This window comes from Neolamprologus multifasciatus, chromosome 6 (genome assembly GCF_963576455.1).
Source record: "Neolamprologus multifasciatus chromosome 6, fNeoMul1.2, whole genome shotgun sequence".
Lineage (NCBI taxonomy): Eukaryota > Metazoa > Chordata > Actinopteri > Cichliformes > Cichlidae > Neolamprologus > Neolamprologus multifasciatus.
In genome coordinates, this window is record NC_140444.1 from 1317289 (window position 1) to 1333357 (window position 16069).

Here is a 16069-nt window from a genome sequence, read left to right on the forward strand (position 1 = left end):
TGCACAGCACACGAAGGACCTTCATCTGGTGGTTCTCCCCCTCCTATAGTTTGCACTGAAACACTTTCCCTCTGCTTGGAGTGGATATGTAAGAGTGTGGGGTGTTTCTGTTTACAGACTTTACACAAGAGACGTTTCCTACAGTCCTTTTCTGATGGCTGTTGGAGGATCCTGTATATCTCAAAACAATGGGTCACTTGCGATCTTAACTTGCCTCTCGACAAACTCAACAACATCGCAAAAAACCACTTTACGTTGAAACCTCTCCTGCAGATCGCAGACAACATTCCTCCACTTATCCCTGAGCTTATAAGGCAGCTTTTTTATAACTGCTTGCATATTAGCAGAGACATCCAACTCATGCAAGGACTCAACGTCTCCCATTGCATTACAACATTGCCTTAATAAAAACCCATATTCCTGCAAAGCCTTCACATCATCAGATTTTATAGGTGGCCATTTACTGACCCTTTCAATGTAGGCAGCAGCAATTTTCAGCAAATTGCCAAAGTTCTCCTGGAGCAAAGATTTAGCTTTAGCATATCCATACTCAGCAGGCATATACTGACAGCTTCTGACCATTTCTCTTGGATGGCCTGTAGTGTATTGCTCGAGAAAATATAAACAATCCTTAGCACTGTGAGCTTGACTCTCCACCATGTGCTCAAAAGCTCTCACAAATGTTTGATATTGCAAAGGATCACCATCAAATAACTGAATGTCACGCCTTGGTAGCAAAAACAGAGACTGCTGCTCAGCCAGTAAAGTTGTAATTTCATTTTGTTTCTTCAAAACTGTTACTAGATGATCATGACCCTCACCACCTTGCGCTGTATGTGTAAGATGTTTTGATTGTGCGTGAGACTGCAACATCATCTGAGTAGTTGAAACTGCACCTGGAAATACTTGATGTAACTTCGCCTCTGACTGTTCCAACGAAACGACCTTAGGCTGAGAAATATTTTTAACCTTGGGCCTCACATCCAATACATGCGCTTGATGATCACTTGCATCAACACCCTGATATGGTCGCTCTGGTAACACAGGTTTGAACGTCAGAGCATTAGGATTTAAAACGCCTAAACGCCACTGCTCTCGATCTAAATACAAATTCATTCCATCAGATTCACCATTAACAGCACTTGAGACTCGGGACATTTCAGAAGCTTTTAAAACATTCACCTTTGCTGCTGAAGCTGCTATTTCCATTTCTAAGCAGCTCCTTTCTTTTCTTAAGCTGTATTTCTTGTTCTTCCAAAGCATGCTTTTCTTTCAACAACCTCTGTCGAACAAGAAGGGCAGCCATATCAGCCTCTGCCATTATGCGTGCTGACAAGGCAGATGAAACCATGGAGCTACTGAGTGATGATTTGCTTTTCCTACAACTTCTGTTTCCAACATTAGAGATGCTATCACTTGGATTAACATCATCTATCGCAGCACCTTTACCAACATTCCCGGTGTGCCTAAAAGCACCAGAACCATTTCCAGCAGGTAATACTTCAGAAGAATCAACACCAGGTGGATTTAAATGTGGCAAATCAAGCTCAGACACCAGATTTTGACTCTGAAGGTTTCCCTTTGCATCAAGAATCCATTTCTTTATCTCTTCCATAAACTCAGTATTATGTGCTCGCACACTTATGAACCAAGCAGTTTGTTTTTCTTGCTCTTCTTGAGGAAGCAAAGGAAGCAAGGTTTCATGCAGATGAGTTGTCTCATTAAGCAACACAGACAAATTCTCTAACTGAGCCTGAACAGTGGAAACATTATCTTCAGATTGTTTTAATTCTTTAATAACCTTTATGACATTTTTAATTTTATTAATCTTGGTCTGACGTTCTGTTTGCAGCCTTTCAATCTGATCCTCCAAAGCCTTAGCAGTCGGTTTCGGCTGTCTTTTCCTTCCATCCACATCTCCACATTGTATTAATTGGTGTGTCTCCATTTTTCTCTTCAAAACGTTACAAAATCCAAACTCTGAACTGCACCTATGCCACACAGCTTCATTCCAACACATCAACTTGATGACATTCCCTTCAATAAACCTTGGACACACACAATTAACAGGAGCAATATCCCCCACTATCTGCCTGTTAAACCTAACTAATTCAACCTAGTCTTCCGTACATACTAGCGGTGGGTATTTATGTACCTCCATACCGTCAGCTGTGAGGAAGACAAACTGTCTTAAACACAAACTGCGGCGGTACTCCCAAGCCAATGGCTTCAGCCGCCTGATGCACAATAACTAGAAAGTAAATCAGTACAACGCCTAATGCAGCTGTACTGCTGAAACCTAACAGGGGAACAAGACTCCTGACAGAAATCTGTTTTGTGTAGCCAAAGGCTTAATCTAAAAGCTGGGTGGACAAAGGCAACAGCAAACTATAAAACTCTCACTAATAAAACTCATCTTTATATAAATAATCCAATAAAACCTACAAACATTTCTGTTGACAGTTTGTTGCGGCTCCTCCAACCAACGGCCGCGGCAGGCTAAACATGAGGACACAGATGACGCGCAACAATAAACACATAAAATACACTTCTGTACATTTGCTCCTTTTATTCCACATGCAACTGTCCCATATACAAATCAGTGCCTGGGATTAACTATTAAACAAATGCACAGACCACAAACAAATAACTGCACTAACTACTACGCCAAATTACAACATTGGTCTATGGCATCAATTAGTGCACAAATATACAAAACCATCAAGTTCCAGTTAAAATACATCAAAATCATTCAAGCTGCGATCAACAGAAAGTTCTGCCTCATGCTCGCCTTTCTGCTCATCAACATCAGGTGCTGTGAACAGGTGAGTGCAACCACATTTATCATCTACCACACCCACGAGACACGCCCCACACCCGTGCACCAACACAGTGAGTCCATTTAAACCAACCCACAGTCAAAAAGGAACAACTCATATGGCTCCTACAAAAGCGATTGGTTGAACAGGTGTGATCTGTGTTTTCTGCATTTTCATCATTAGAATAACAGTTATACATTTAATAAATCACCAAATGAATGCAAGAAATGATCAAACCTGTTCAGACAGTTTGAGTTTGTGTTCCAGCTGCAGACTCGCTGCTGTTTAAATGTTTGAGAGGAAGATTCGATATAAACAAACGTCAAACAGACTCAGTCTGCGTTCACATTTGATATGAGGCCACGTACAGTGGCTGTGTCCTGTTTTAAGATCATATATGTAAAATTATTGTCTGACCTGCGTCGATCCAGCCGCTCAGAGTCCGTGGTTACCATGGTTACTGCATAAGCAGCTGTAATGTAAACAGCTGGCACAGCGGAAACCTACCGGGAGCATGGGTGTTTATGTTTTTCATTGCAAAAGAACTGTCTGAATGAACAGTCACAACTGTCTGTCACACACACACATATCCATGATATAGGATAGAAAAATGAAGCAACCAGAGATTTAATGATGAAGACTCTGGGTTCTGTAGTTCACGTTTTACAGTCCTGAATGACTCTTTGCATATAATTGATTGAAGAGGACTTTAGAATGCACTTTACATTTAGACTGTTGCTGTTTAATTTTTTTATATTGTTGCCGTGTTATGTCATGAATAAGGTTCACCTGCTGGACTCGTGTCCTTTGTGACTCTGCTGGTTCTTCTGAGGAAACACCACCGTCTCTCCACACCGTCACCATCTGTGAGCACAAACTGCTGCTCTGCTCTGCCAGCATGTAGGAAATCACATATCACACACACAGGGGTGAAGAAACATCAGAGCTCGAGTTTGGATACTTTAGATCTAAACAGATCAAAGTAGCTCTTAGTTTCAGCAATCAGACAAACAATGATACCAAACTGATTCTGTATGAATACAATATGGTATTTTCAATACAGGTGTCAAATTAATTTATTAAAACTATAAATTTATATATATACATATATATATACATATATATATATACATATATATATATATACACACCGTAATTGTCGGGCTATAAGCCGCTACTTTTTGCACAAGCTTTGAACCCTGCGGCTTTTAGTCAGGTGCGGCTTTTCTAAGGATTGTCCATGATTTTTGTGATATCGTAAGACGATTTGTTTTGTTTGTTCCGCTGTTCTCCGGCACTACGTTGACTGGTGGAAGGATCGGGGTTCAAGAGTGGTATGTTGGTCACATGTCCGTCCGCCAGGCAACGTAGTGCTGTACGAAGTAGCGCGAAAAACAAACTTCAAAGTAGCGCTACGCGTTCAGCGGGAGGCGTGGATGACGAGCGGCGATAAACTTGCGAAAAGCAAGTTATGCTCAACTCCACCGGTGGATTCTGACAGCGTGGAAAAGTGTGAAAACATCCACGATCACCAACGGATTTCGAAGCGCTGGACTGCTGCATGATGGAGACACCGCCACGGCCCTTCTGTTCGACTCTGACTCTGACAACAAGGATTTGTTTGGTTTTGAAAGTAACAACGAAGGAAAGAAGCGGAGAGTGGATGACGAAGCCATCCTGAGCCTGTTCGTTTCCGACACTGGAGAAGAGGACTTTGGTGGTTTTAGTGCGCAGGAAGAAGAGAAAGATGGTGGTGAATGACTGACGTTTCTTCTTGTTAAAGCCGTGTCACTGCACCTGAGCCTAAAAGGTAGTCCAATCTATTTTTCTGGTGTGCTGTAGGTTATTGTTATGTACTACATTTGTTACTCGTTTATGAAGCACAGTACATGTTTGTACTTGTAATTACCGCTACTTGTACATATACCTAAAAAGTTATGCAAATATGTACCCATAACTTGTTTTTCAAAATATTAATAAAAGTGATGTCTCCAAACAGCCATCTCTTTCCTGACAATTCCCTTGGTGCATATTCTCTTACATATGATAAGTCAACATTGAAACACCTGCGGCTTTTAGTCAGGTGCAGCTAATGTATGTACAAAACAGGATTTTCCCCTGATTTTAGCTTGTGCGGCTAATATTCAGGTGCGCTTTGTAGTCCGGGAATATATATATATGATAAATTAATTTGCTAAATTATAAGAATAGTTTTTTATCTTTTTATTTAACAATTGCAACTGCAAGAAATTAAATATTGAACAAAAATATATTGTCACATTCTTCATTCTCAAATTCTAATTTCACAAAGTAAATTTTTGATTAACAGAAAAAAATGAATTACAAAAAATAATATTTAGTATATTATAAAATATTCTGAGAGTCAGAATCTTCATCACAGTACTGTGGACTTACTGCTTGTCTAATAGTGATAAACTTCAGGGGAGATCATGATGACAGAAAACTGTAAACAACACTCTGAAGTCTGAAGCTTCTTCTCTTGTTTCTGTGACCTCAGCACGCTGACAGACCTGAACTTACTACAGATTTTAAAAAGTGATAATTATAGGGAAGAAACTTCTCTTTTTCATCCGTTTAATCAAACATTTGATGCCTCAGCTGTCTCAGTCCTACAGCAACTACAACTAACCTGAGGCTTGGATTTGGCTGCAGGTGCCCCTGTACATCCTTCTCAGCAGCACACATGTGGGGCCCATTTAATCACACTTCTTCCTGAGCTTTGCTTCATCACAAGACCAAAGGTGGCGTCCCGTGTCACGGTCTTATCATCATCCAATTGGAGAAGAAACATTTACAGGCTTCCTGGTTTTGTTTTCTGATCCTGCAAAAAGACCGAGGACAACAAAGCCCAGAGAACACGAGATACACAACATCCAACAGACTCAACAGCCTCCATCAATGAAGAGCAGCAGGTTGGTCCAGTTATACCAGATATGAGCAAACTTCACATTACTGTGTATGAATAATAATCAAGAGACAAACTTTGAAGATGCAGAGCATGATGTCCCATCATCAGACTGTAAACATCCACCAGGCTTCTTTGCTGTCAGAGGTGATGGTTCTCCCATCAGGGATCAGTAGAGTGTATTAACCTGTGGTATAAGCAGCAGTCACTGAAATATTACTGTTGCAGATAAGGCTGTTCCTCCAGCCTCAACAACAATCTGACTGTCAGGTAAACATAGAATTAATCTCAGGTAACATGACTCAGAGTAGAGATTCAGTAGGAAAGATTGCCAGCTCGAATATTATTACCACACAATCCAAGGACACACCAACAGCTCAGATTTCTACAAGTATTCAACCCTCATAATGTCGTCCTGATTTCCACACACCTGAGCTCCTCAGGGGTCAAACATGTCCCCACTTCATTTGAGTGTTTTTTAAAGTATAAAGTGTCGATCATTCAGTGTTACATCTTAGCTTTACTTAAGACCAACACATTAACACAACATTTACCAACATTTTACATTTTAGGGCCACCAGACCTTGTTTACATAAAGTACTCTGTGTTTTTGAGCGAAAATAAAACGAGACAATAAAATATTTAAGTGTTTAGATAATTGTGACTCTTTGTCTAACTACAGAGTGCTGTATGTTGAACTTAATGTTTCTCAGTCTCAAAACTAGTTGCTGTAACTTTCAGGTTGGTTTCCCATCTTTCCTAATTTTCCATCTTTATGGAAAGACTCACTTAGCTGGTTTAATTTTAACAAATACTTTTTCCCGTTGTAAAGGTTAGATGACTCATTTTGTTCTAAAATCAAAACATTTATATTTACATTTCCATAGTTTTCACGATACAAGAACTCATCTTTGTCTCAAATATTACATTTCAGTTTAAATTCAAGGTATTTATTTGTATTTTGTATCATTTATTTCTAACTTCTGACTGTCTGACAGACAAATATTAATATACAACCCCCACTGTGTGAAAGCTTCAGATATATTTAAGGACAATAATAGTGTTATTGAAGGATTCAGCAGCACTTATGTTTTTTTTATCCATTTTTAGACAGCGATGAGATCAGCTGCACACTCCACAGAGGCCCAGAGTTACTGTTAATATCAAAAATATAATGCTGTCCTTTGAGATTTTAACATAAGACTGTGAGTGTAATGGATCTAAAACTGTTTAAATCTCTACAGCCTGGTAACATGGAGACTTTAAAAACAGCAGCAGGTTTCAGTAGTGTAGTCTAATTTGTTCTTTTCATTTAATAATAGAGTCCATATTATATCAACAGCTACATTCACCCTGGAGAGAAACTAGTGAGGGAGACCATCAGGACCAAGCTGGGTTTCTGGGTCCAGAGGTTTGGAGAAACTTCTTCCCTTTCTTTCATCACAGCTGTCCTGTGCCAGAAGTTCTGTTGACCCGCTGTAAGAGGCATCATTTAAGAAACAGCAGGAAGACTGAAGCTCATGGCATTGATCAAGCAGGACTCATGATCTTCACCAGCAGCTCCCTCACAGGGAAATCTTCAGCACTCCTCCGTAGGCCCGCCCCAGGAGATGGATAAACTCAGCATTTCATCAACACTGTGATGAGACCTTTGCTTTGTGTAATGTTATAAATACTCAGATACTCCCCAGAGGCTCCAGACTTTTATATAAAGATATTATATTCAGTCCTGTAGAAAGTTATATATTTAAAAATATGTGATCCTCTCTGGTTACTCTGGTATGAATAACTCTGAATCACTTTATGGTAAATAACACACTATCTGCAAAAAACTGTGAAAGAACTCCAGATGACAAGTTTGTAGTTCAACATACAAGTGACGACCTTTGACCTTCATCAGGTTTTATTTAATTGTGTTAGAGAAAATCTCATCTGCTCTTCATGCAGCTGAGTACATCAAGTGTTTAAAACAGAAGGTCTGAGATACAAACTGAGGTCCTGTTAATGCTGATATATAGTGACACAGTTACATGAGTGATTAATCCTTTTGTTTTTTTGTCTTTAACTTTATCAATAAAGCTGCAGCCTTCACTACAGCACATGTGGTACTCTAACCTTTGTACTGTTTCCATCAGTTCATTTTGCAGTTAACATGTGAACATGTTGGATGATCTGTCTGCTGTCACTGGGTGGTGCTGAGGTCTGAATCTGAGGGCAGCTCCTGTAATCACAAAGACAACAGAACCATCAAACTCACATATAAATTTTATCCCTCAACATTGAAATAAAGCTGATTCTTCTGTCCTCACACACTCAGGATCTGAAGTTCTTCTCTTACATTTTTTCAGTATTACAGTACACTACAGTACTTTAATCCATAGTTCCTGATTAATGAGGAGTTACTGAAGTACAAGCTTTTAAAAAAATGTTACTGTCTTTACAGATGTGGCAAGAGACTGAAAACATGCTGTTTGCACATCTTTAATATTCAGCTCTGCACAGGAGCTGCAGCAGGGTGCAGCCTGTTGCTTTTACAGTATAATACTTGTAATAAAAGTACAGTAACAGTAATTAGTGACTGAGCAGCCCGGAGCGTTTCTCTTGATTTCTTTAGTAAATGCATTCACCTGCACAGATTAGCTAAACGAACCCTGACATCTTAGCTAGCTAGGTCTCAGGAGCTAGCTAAGGACGGTAGTTACGGAGTAGCTTACAAACACGTTTAACTTACCGAAACAGTGCAGCGGGGCCTCGGGTCCTTCTGTCGGGTAGTCCAGTTTACTGAAGAACACCTCAGGCTGTCAGGTTAAAACACTCGGTCGTGTTTTCGTAGCGTAAACGCTGGCCCTCCTCTCAGAGACTACGCTCTATCTGCTATTCCCGAACAGAGATACGCAAGTTTCTCCGTGACTGCAGCTGTCACTACAGTCATTGGTGGGACATGACAACAGCGCCACCTGCAGGAAGATTTTCTCTCTGTCTGATAGCTCGTGTTCTGAGACCTGACGATGTCCTGAAATGTACACCGTACTGCGCTTACGTTGAAGACTTTATTTCTGCACCGCTTCACTTCCGCCATTTTTCTTCAACCTTTGACTCGCAATGAATCCTGGGATATGGAGGCTCACGAACGATTTACCCGAGGCGTCATTCAAATCTGCGGCTGCGCAGCTGTGAGCGCGCGCCAGGGGCTTCTATCGACGCGTCTGCGCATGCGTTCTCTGTGACTCACGTTCTTTTGCTTTGATCTGTCAGCCACGTCACAGGCAGGGAAACCCTTAAGTAGGGGCTCTCACACAGAAACGTCACAGCTCATCTGTTTGCAAATGTTCAACAGTCGGCGTTCTCTAAAGCAAGAAAACTCGCACACTATTCACTTCAATCTAGAAAATCACAGTTGCGACACAACAATGGCTCCACCCAGCAAAGACGAAACTTCATTCGTGGTCACACCAGAACAGATTATGCCACCAATCAACCGGTGCTTTGAAAGGCTCTCTGAAGTTCAGTGGAGCGAGATAGAAAATGGCACGTGCGACTCGGGCGTCCAAGCGGTGCTCGCTGATATGATTTCTGAAATCATTCAGATCGCCTCTGTCAGAATCCTTCAAATAAACCTTCCTGTTATTCAGGATCACATGACGAAGGAAGATCCGGAGCCTTTAGGTGCGGGGAAAATAAGCCCGTCCCTCGGAGACTCGATCTCAGCCGCCATCGCCAGCGCTCTTAACGTCCCGGAACAGCGACATGAGAGCGCTGACGAGCTGACACGGATGGTTGAGGAAGAGATCTCCGAAAAGGTCAGCTCAACAATTGCCCTGATCGCAGAAAGCCCTGATTTGCCGCAAGACCCCGCCGTTTATGTTAGCGGCAAATTGAGTAATATTAAAAAGCTGCGCCGCATGGTTTGCCACGCTGCCTCGTGCCTTAAAAGGCACGCACGTAAGCTGCGCTGCCGGTGCGTGTCAAGGGGGTCTGATTCCGGTTCAGAAAGCACGGATTCAAAGGTGTCAGTGCAATCAGCAATCACAGAGATTTCTGTGATTCTGTCATCAAGGAGCTCAGATGGAGAGATGACAGAAGGAGATAAAGGTTCAGATGATGAGGAGAAAGAAATTGAGCTCCCAGACCAATCAGCTCTAACAGAACAAGGCCAAATCAAAGCCACTGCAGAGAGCCACAGTATCCGAGCTGCAACCCCAGTAGAACAGGTTGCAGCTGACATTGTAAATGAGATACTTGGAAACCTGGATTCAAGCAGTGAAGAGCTCTGTGACAGCTGTAGCTTACCCAAACCTGCCTTTAATGCAGGATTCATTATCAACAAGGTGAGAGACTTCTTTTCCAAATGTGTGCCGTCCACCTCTCACTCCGGCCTCAAAGCACGCAAACATCACTTTTGCATGTTTGCGAAAAAAACAATTTGAAAAGATGAAAAACGAGCTGAGACAAGAAATAAAGACAAACAGGAAATATTTTGTTTGTCTAAAAAACGTTTGCAAGCAGCCCAAGAGTGACACGGTGCCCTCCGATGAAAGCATAGCTGTCAGCCTCTCAGGGTCAGAGCCTCATAGTCCTCGTCCCCAGAGCGCAAATCAAGCCCCTTCCCAAAATATGCTTCTACGGTACATTCGTTTTTCTCCACTCGACTTTGGCGCCATTAGATCCCACGTTAATCGGTTGTTTGACAAACTAACTAAGAAAGAAGAGCTCTCCATTGAAAAAACCTTGGAAAACTTTAGAAATAGTGGGGCAACCAGAGACTTTACTGTGGACTTAACGGCAAAAGTGTTTGATCTACTGATGACGGATCGAATGTATGAAATCCCCGAACCTCTAATGGGTAGATCCCTCTCAGACACCGTCATCTCCAGGACTCCACGACAAACACAAGGCTCAAAGCGTCCCTATTCTGCTGAAGTCCTCTATGTCCTCGTAGAAGACGCAGTAGAAAGGTTTCTACAGAAGCTTTTACTCTGGCTGGACAACGAAGACAAAGATCACATGATTCAAATGGACGAGGTGTCTGAGGCTGTGAATGACATCCGAAACTTTATTAAAAGAACACAGATCCCAAAGCAGGAAACAGATTCAGCGAGCAGTGGTGAGGAACCTGTACCATCACCTCCAACGTCAAAACCTGAGAGCATTTCTCCAGAAAAATGCTCTCTGGCATCTGATAAGTCCTCTCCAAGGCCAAAATCTGGGAGCATTTCTCCAGAAAAATGCTCTCTGGCATCACAAATTTCACCTCCAAGGCCAAAATCTGGCATTGCACCTGCAGAGCATCCAGAAAAATGCTCTGCAGGTGTTTCAGGCTCTCTCATGGTTTCCTCTAAAATGTCAGAGAATGGTTCTGTGTCTTCCGAGGTTGAGAAAACGTCCGATGACCTCGCCTTCTTCCTCTTCGCGAGCGTTCTTATAAAATCTAAATCTAAGACCAAACATTCTGTGTCTCTGTCAGCAGAACTAGACATGGCCATCAACCGTCTGAGAGACCTGATCAAGCCTGAACTCAGCAGCACAGAGTCCACCACGAGTCTCATCAATGACCAGAAACAGTTCATGAAGAAAATAGCCAAATCCCTCATCAGGGAGTTTGGCTCCCCAGAACGTGTCTTACATGCTGCGATGGAAAGTAATTCATCTTTTGATGAGGCTGTGATAAGGCATCTAAAAATCAGCCTGGGAGTCATCCCCAGTCCTCCAAAGAAATCCAAAATTTCCAGGTTCTTTTCAGCGGTGGGAAAAGCTCTGCGAAAGCCCTTTAGGTGGTGCATTAAAGCCAACGATGATTAAAATCACCATGCTGGCTTTCCCCCACTGCCCTGCTTCTTTTAACATCTTGAGGCAGAATTTTAGCACCAAATCAAAATTTAAACCATAACACGTCCCGGGGCTAGTGATGTCTCCGGTCGGGCGACCAAAATCTATCTCAGCCCCGCCCGTCGGGCTATATGATAGCTCGTCGGGCTATATGATAGCTCGTCGGGCTATGTGATAGCTCATTGGGCTATATGATAGCTCGTCGGGCTATATGATAGCTCATCGGGCAGGGCTGAGATAGATTTTGGTCGCCTGACCGGAGACATCACTAGCCCCGGGACGTCGGGCTAGCGATTTTGCGAGCCCTGATTTTAAAATTGGCCCTCAAATCCAAATTCTAACAACTGTAGTTCACGCCATCTCGTCTCCTTTTTGATTTCCATCCCCCCAACCGGTCGCAGCGGATGGCCGTCCCTTCTGAGCCCGGTTCCGTGGAAGTTTCTTCCTGTTAAAGGGAGTTTTTCTTCCCCACAGTCGCCTCGTGCTTGCTCAGAGGGGAATCATTTGATTGTTGGGGTTCTCTGTAGTACTGTAGGGTTTTGACCTTACAGTACAAACAGGGAGGAGACTTTGTGATTTGGCGCTTTTAAAATATCTAATTCGGCATGAAATAAAAAAAGAAATCTAAATGAAAATACATTCCAACTTTGTTTGTGTTTTTCTTCTGTTGTCAAATATGTAGAAAGTGTTGCACGTGTGATTTCAGTCATTTTGCATCAACATGTAGCCAACATGTGTCTGTTTGTGATCATGTTGCATCTGTTTTTGTCTGATTTGTGTCGTAGTTTAGTCAGTTTACATCTATTTGTGGACCAATTTAGTTGTCTTGCATGTATTTGTGGCAGAATGTGTGGATCCTGTTGGACAGTTTTGTCTTAATGCTTCACTTTGGTTGTTGGTGTTTGTGCTCATTTTGCTTCTAGATGTAGACCTGCCATCTGAAAATCAGCACCTCGCCCACTTGGACCATTTGCTTTTGGTCCAGGGGTTAGCACCTTTGTTCTTTCCCTGACCTTGTGGAGTAACATGAAAACAAGCACAAAGCAGTAAAAGCATCGTCAGTTTCATTGACCTGTAGACCCTTCTGCCCCCGCTCTTTTATTGCCAACATGAATTTATGTAAACTAAAAATAAATAAAAGTAGATGAATGATATAAATGTTTTGCCATTTTTAGTGATACTCGTGAATTTTGAAAATGCTTCGTGGAGAAAAGGAGAGAGAGAAACATTAAACATAAATAAGTCAAATCAATTAATTGTTCGACCACTAGGGGGCGATAACAGACTACAGAAAGAGGTTGAACCTAATGCAGGTTCTTTCATTGACTGCACTGTTTGAATTCATTTTTAAAGAAATAATCAGAGTTAGCGCCTCTGAACTCACACTTCTGTGTATAAAACCTGGCCATAATAATAATCAGCTCAATTATATATACTTTATCAGACTTCTTTTTTAGATGTGTACAGTTTTCTGTAAGACAAACAGAACATCCTTCCAAAATAAGAGAAAATCTTCAGCAGTTTGTTTTGAAATCAGATCACAAATCTGACAGCACGATTCAATTCAATTTTATTTATACAGCGCCAAATCACAACAACAGTCGCCTCAAGGTGCTTTATATTGTACAGTAGATGGCAAAGCTGCTGTCTGTGTCGTAGAAACCAATGACAGTCATGTAGTTATGGGAACGCACCCACACACAGAATCATGTCTTTGTGTTTCCTGCTGTGAGTCTGTGGAATAGGAAACCTTTAAAATGTCCAAATAAATGGATCAGACTGATGGAGCACTGAAGCTGAAGATGCTGCTGCTCAATGACCTGCCTGAGCTGAAGGAAACCACACGTTGGCATCTTTAGATCCTCACAAACTCCCAACATCCTGTTTCATAAACCTGTGAAAACGATCAACCTCCTTAAGTCTGACTCAGGCTGTTTGTCCTCAGCAGCTTCCTGAAGTTTCACATCAGTGATGGTGTCGTTCAGCTTCATCGTACAGCTGAGACTTCTTCATGAAAGGGATTTGTCAGAAACATCAAACTCACCTTCACAGCTTTGAGCTCAAACAAACATGCTGAGCTGCAGCTGCATGTTTGTTTGCAGTTCAGTCACTTCCTGAGAAAAATGCACGACTTCATATCTTTGCAGAGACGTGAAGGTTGAATGAAACATTTATAGCCTGGATTTTAAATCCTGATTTATAATAAAATTATAAACAATTACTACTTCTGTGGTGATGCTCTGATGGCTCCTCCAGCTCAATAAATTCCCTGTCCTGTGTCTTCTTCACATGAAATTTGGATTTTTATCATCTTTTCACATCAGAATCAAAGTGAAACTAGACGAATGTGGACAAAGCATCATGGATGAGCTGTGGTGCACAGCAGGAGCCTCAGGAGTTTAACCTGTTTAAAGCTTTTTGTTGTTGTTAATGGGCTTTTTTCTTCCTTTCATGAGGATTTGAATCAGAGCGTTTGTTTCTTCTGTGTCCTCTTCAGCACCTTCTGCTGATCGTGATGCTAGTTTGACAGGAAACCTGAAAAATCCCTCATAAACCTTTATAATGAGATTCAAATGGATGTGATGGTGGTTTGGCAGTCTGCTGTCTCTCCTGTGGTTTGTTTTCACACAGTTGAAATGAGCAGTTTCATATAAATGTTCACTGACTGCATTAAAGCAGCAATAAGCAGAGCTCTGCTGTCCTGAAAGTTAAAAACATTTTTCTGATGTTCATTTTTGTTCTCCATCAACTTTGGTCCCCAGACTCTGTACCGACTCCTGCAGTGAAGAAAGTGAGTGTGAGCTCTGAGAGCTGCTCCTTACTGTGTTTGGTGGACAGAGAGACCACACTGCTGTGGTTTAAAGACCAGCAGGTGCTGAACCAGAGCAGCTCTGCGCTCTCTCTGCCTCTCACTGTGCACAAACAGGACTTCAGCTCCTCTTACAGATGTGTGGCTGCAAACCCTGCAGAGGATAAAACTCTTTCTGTCCACGTGAGAACCACCTGTGGAGACGACACAGGTGAGACTGAATCTTCTGTGAACCTTCGTGTTTCAGGCTGATGTGCTGCTGTGTGTCAGGTGACAGGAACACAGGCTCCTGGTTGTTCCTGGTTCCCATGGCTGTGTGCTGGAGTGCTGTTGTTGTTTCAATGGTTCTGATGGAGGTGAAGAGAGAGGCTGAGACGCTTCAGCTGTGCATTCACGTCAGCATGAAGTCTGCATGATAACAAAGCACACATACACTGTGTGTTTTATATTCTCCCTCCTTATTTTACATATATCTTCCTTATTTTCTATTTCATCTTAACAGCTGTGACCTTCACTGAAACACCGGAAATAACAACGCTTTCAGGAGCAGTTTGAAATCGTCTTCTACGCTCGAGGAGACGAACGTGATCCAGAGCACAGCTGACCTCAAAATGCATGTTTTAGAGCAGGGGTGTCGAACTCCAGGCCTCGAGGGCCGGCGTCCTGCAGGTTTTAGATCTCACCCTGGGTCAACACACCTGAATCACATGATTAGTTCATTAACAGGCTTCTGGAGAACTTCAAGACATGTTGATGAGGTCATTTAGCCGTTTAGATCAGCTGTGTTGGATCAAGGACATCTAAACCTGCAGGACTCCGGCCCTCAAGGCCTGGAGTTTAACACCTGTTTTTTAGAGCATCTCTCGGATTTTAGCTCCAAATGTTTTATTTCATGCAGGTTTTCCCAGCATAAATCTTATTAGCATTACCTCTCTGACTACACACAGTTATACCCCTGCCCCTCTGTGATTTAAACACAGCTCACAGACTGTCACACAGTATGAAGGTGAACTCCAGCTCGATGCATAAAATCGTTCTGCAGTTAAAATCGTTACAGATCTGCTGATTATTGGAGCCAAAGCAAAGAAACAAATGTTTTTCTGAATTGTTGCAGATTTGAAACTTGATCACAGCCTCATTCTCACATAAGCAGCAGAGTTAAAACCTGTTTTTACCATCAGTGATTGTGCATGAAATGCTGCATGCTTCTGATCCTGGATGATTGTAACTCACTGCTCACAGGAATCACAAACCAGCAGCAGACTCTGCTTCAGCTCCGGAGTTTGAATCCGTCTACGAGCTGCACTGGGATCATCACAGCAGGTTTCCAGTTAGTTTAGTGGTTTTTAAATCTCAGGGATGTTTTAAGGCCCTGTGTGTCTGGGAGCTCAGTATCTCTGCTGCTCTCACCTCCATCGTGTTTCAAGGAGAAGTGGGAGGGAGGTGGACTGAAGTCCCCTCAGCTCATCTCTAATCACACCTGAGAGGTTAAAGGTCAACCTCCAGCCTTTTATGTTTGAAATGATGAAGAGTACTATACCAGAGTTTATCTATTCAATTCAATTCAATTCAATTTTATTTATATAGCGCCAAATCACAACAAATGTCGCCTCAAGGCGCTTCATAGATACAGAGAAAAAATCTACATGTGCTTTTGCTAAAAATAAATCCTCTTTATTATTAATCAAA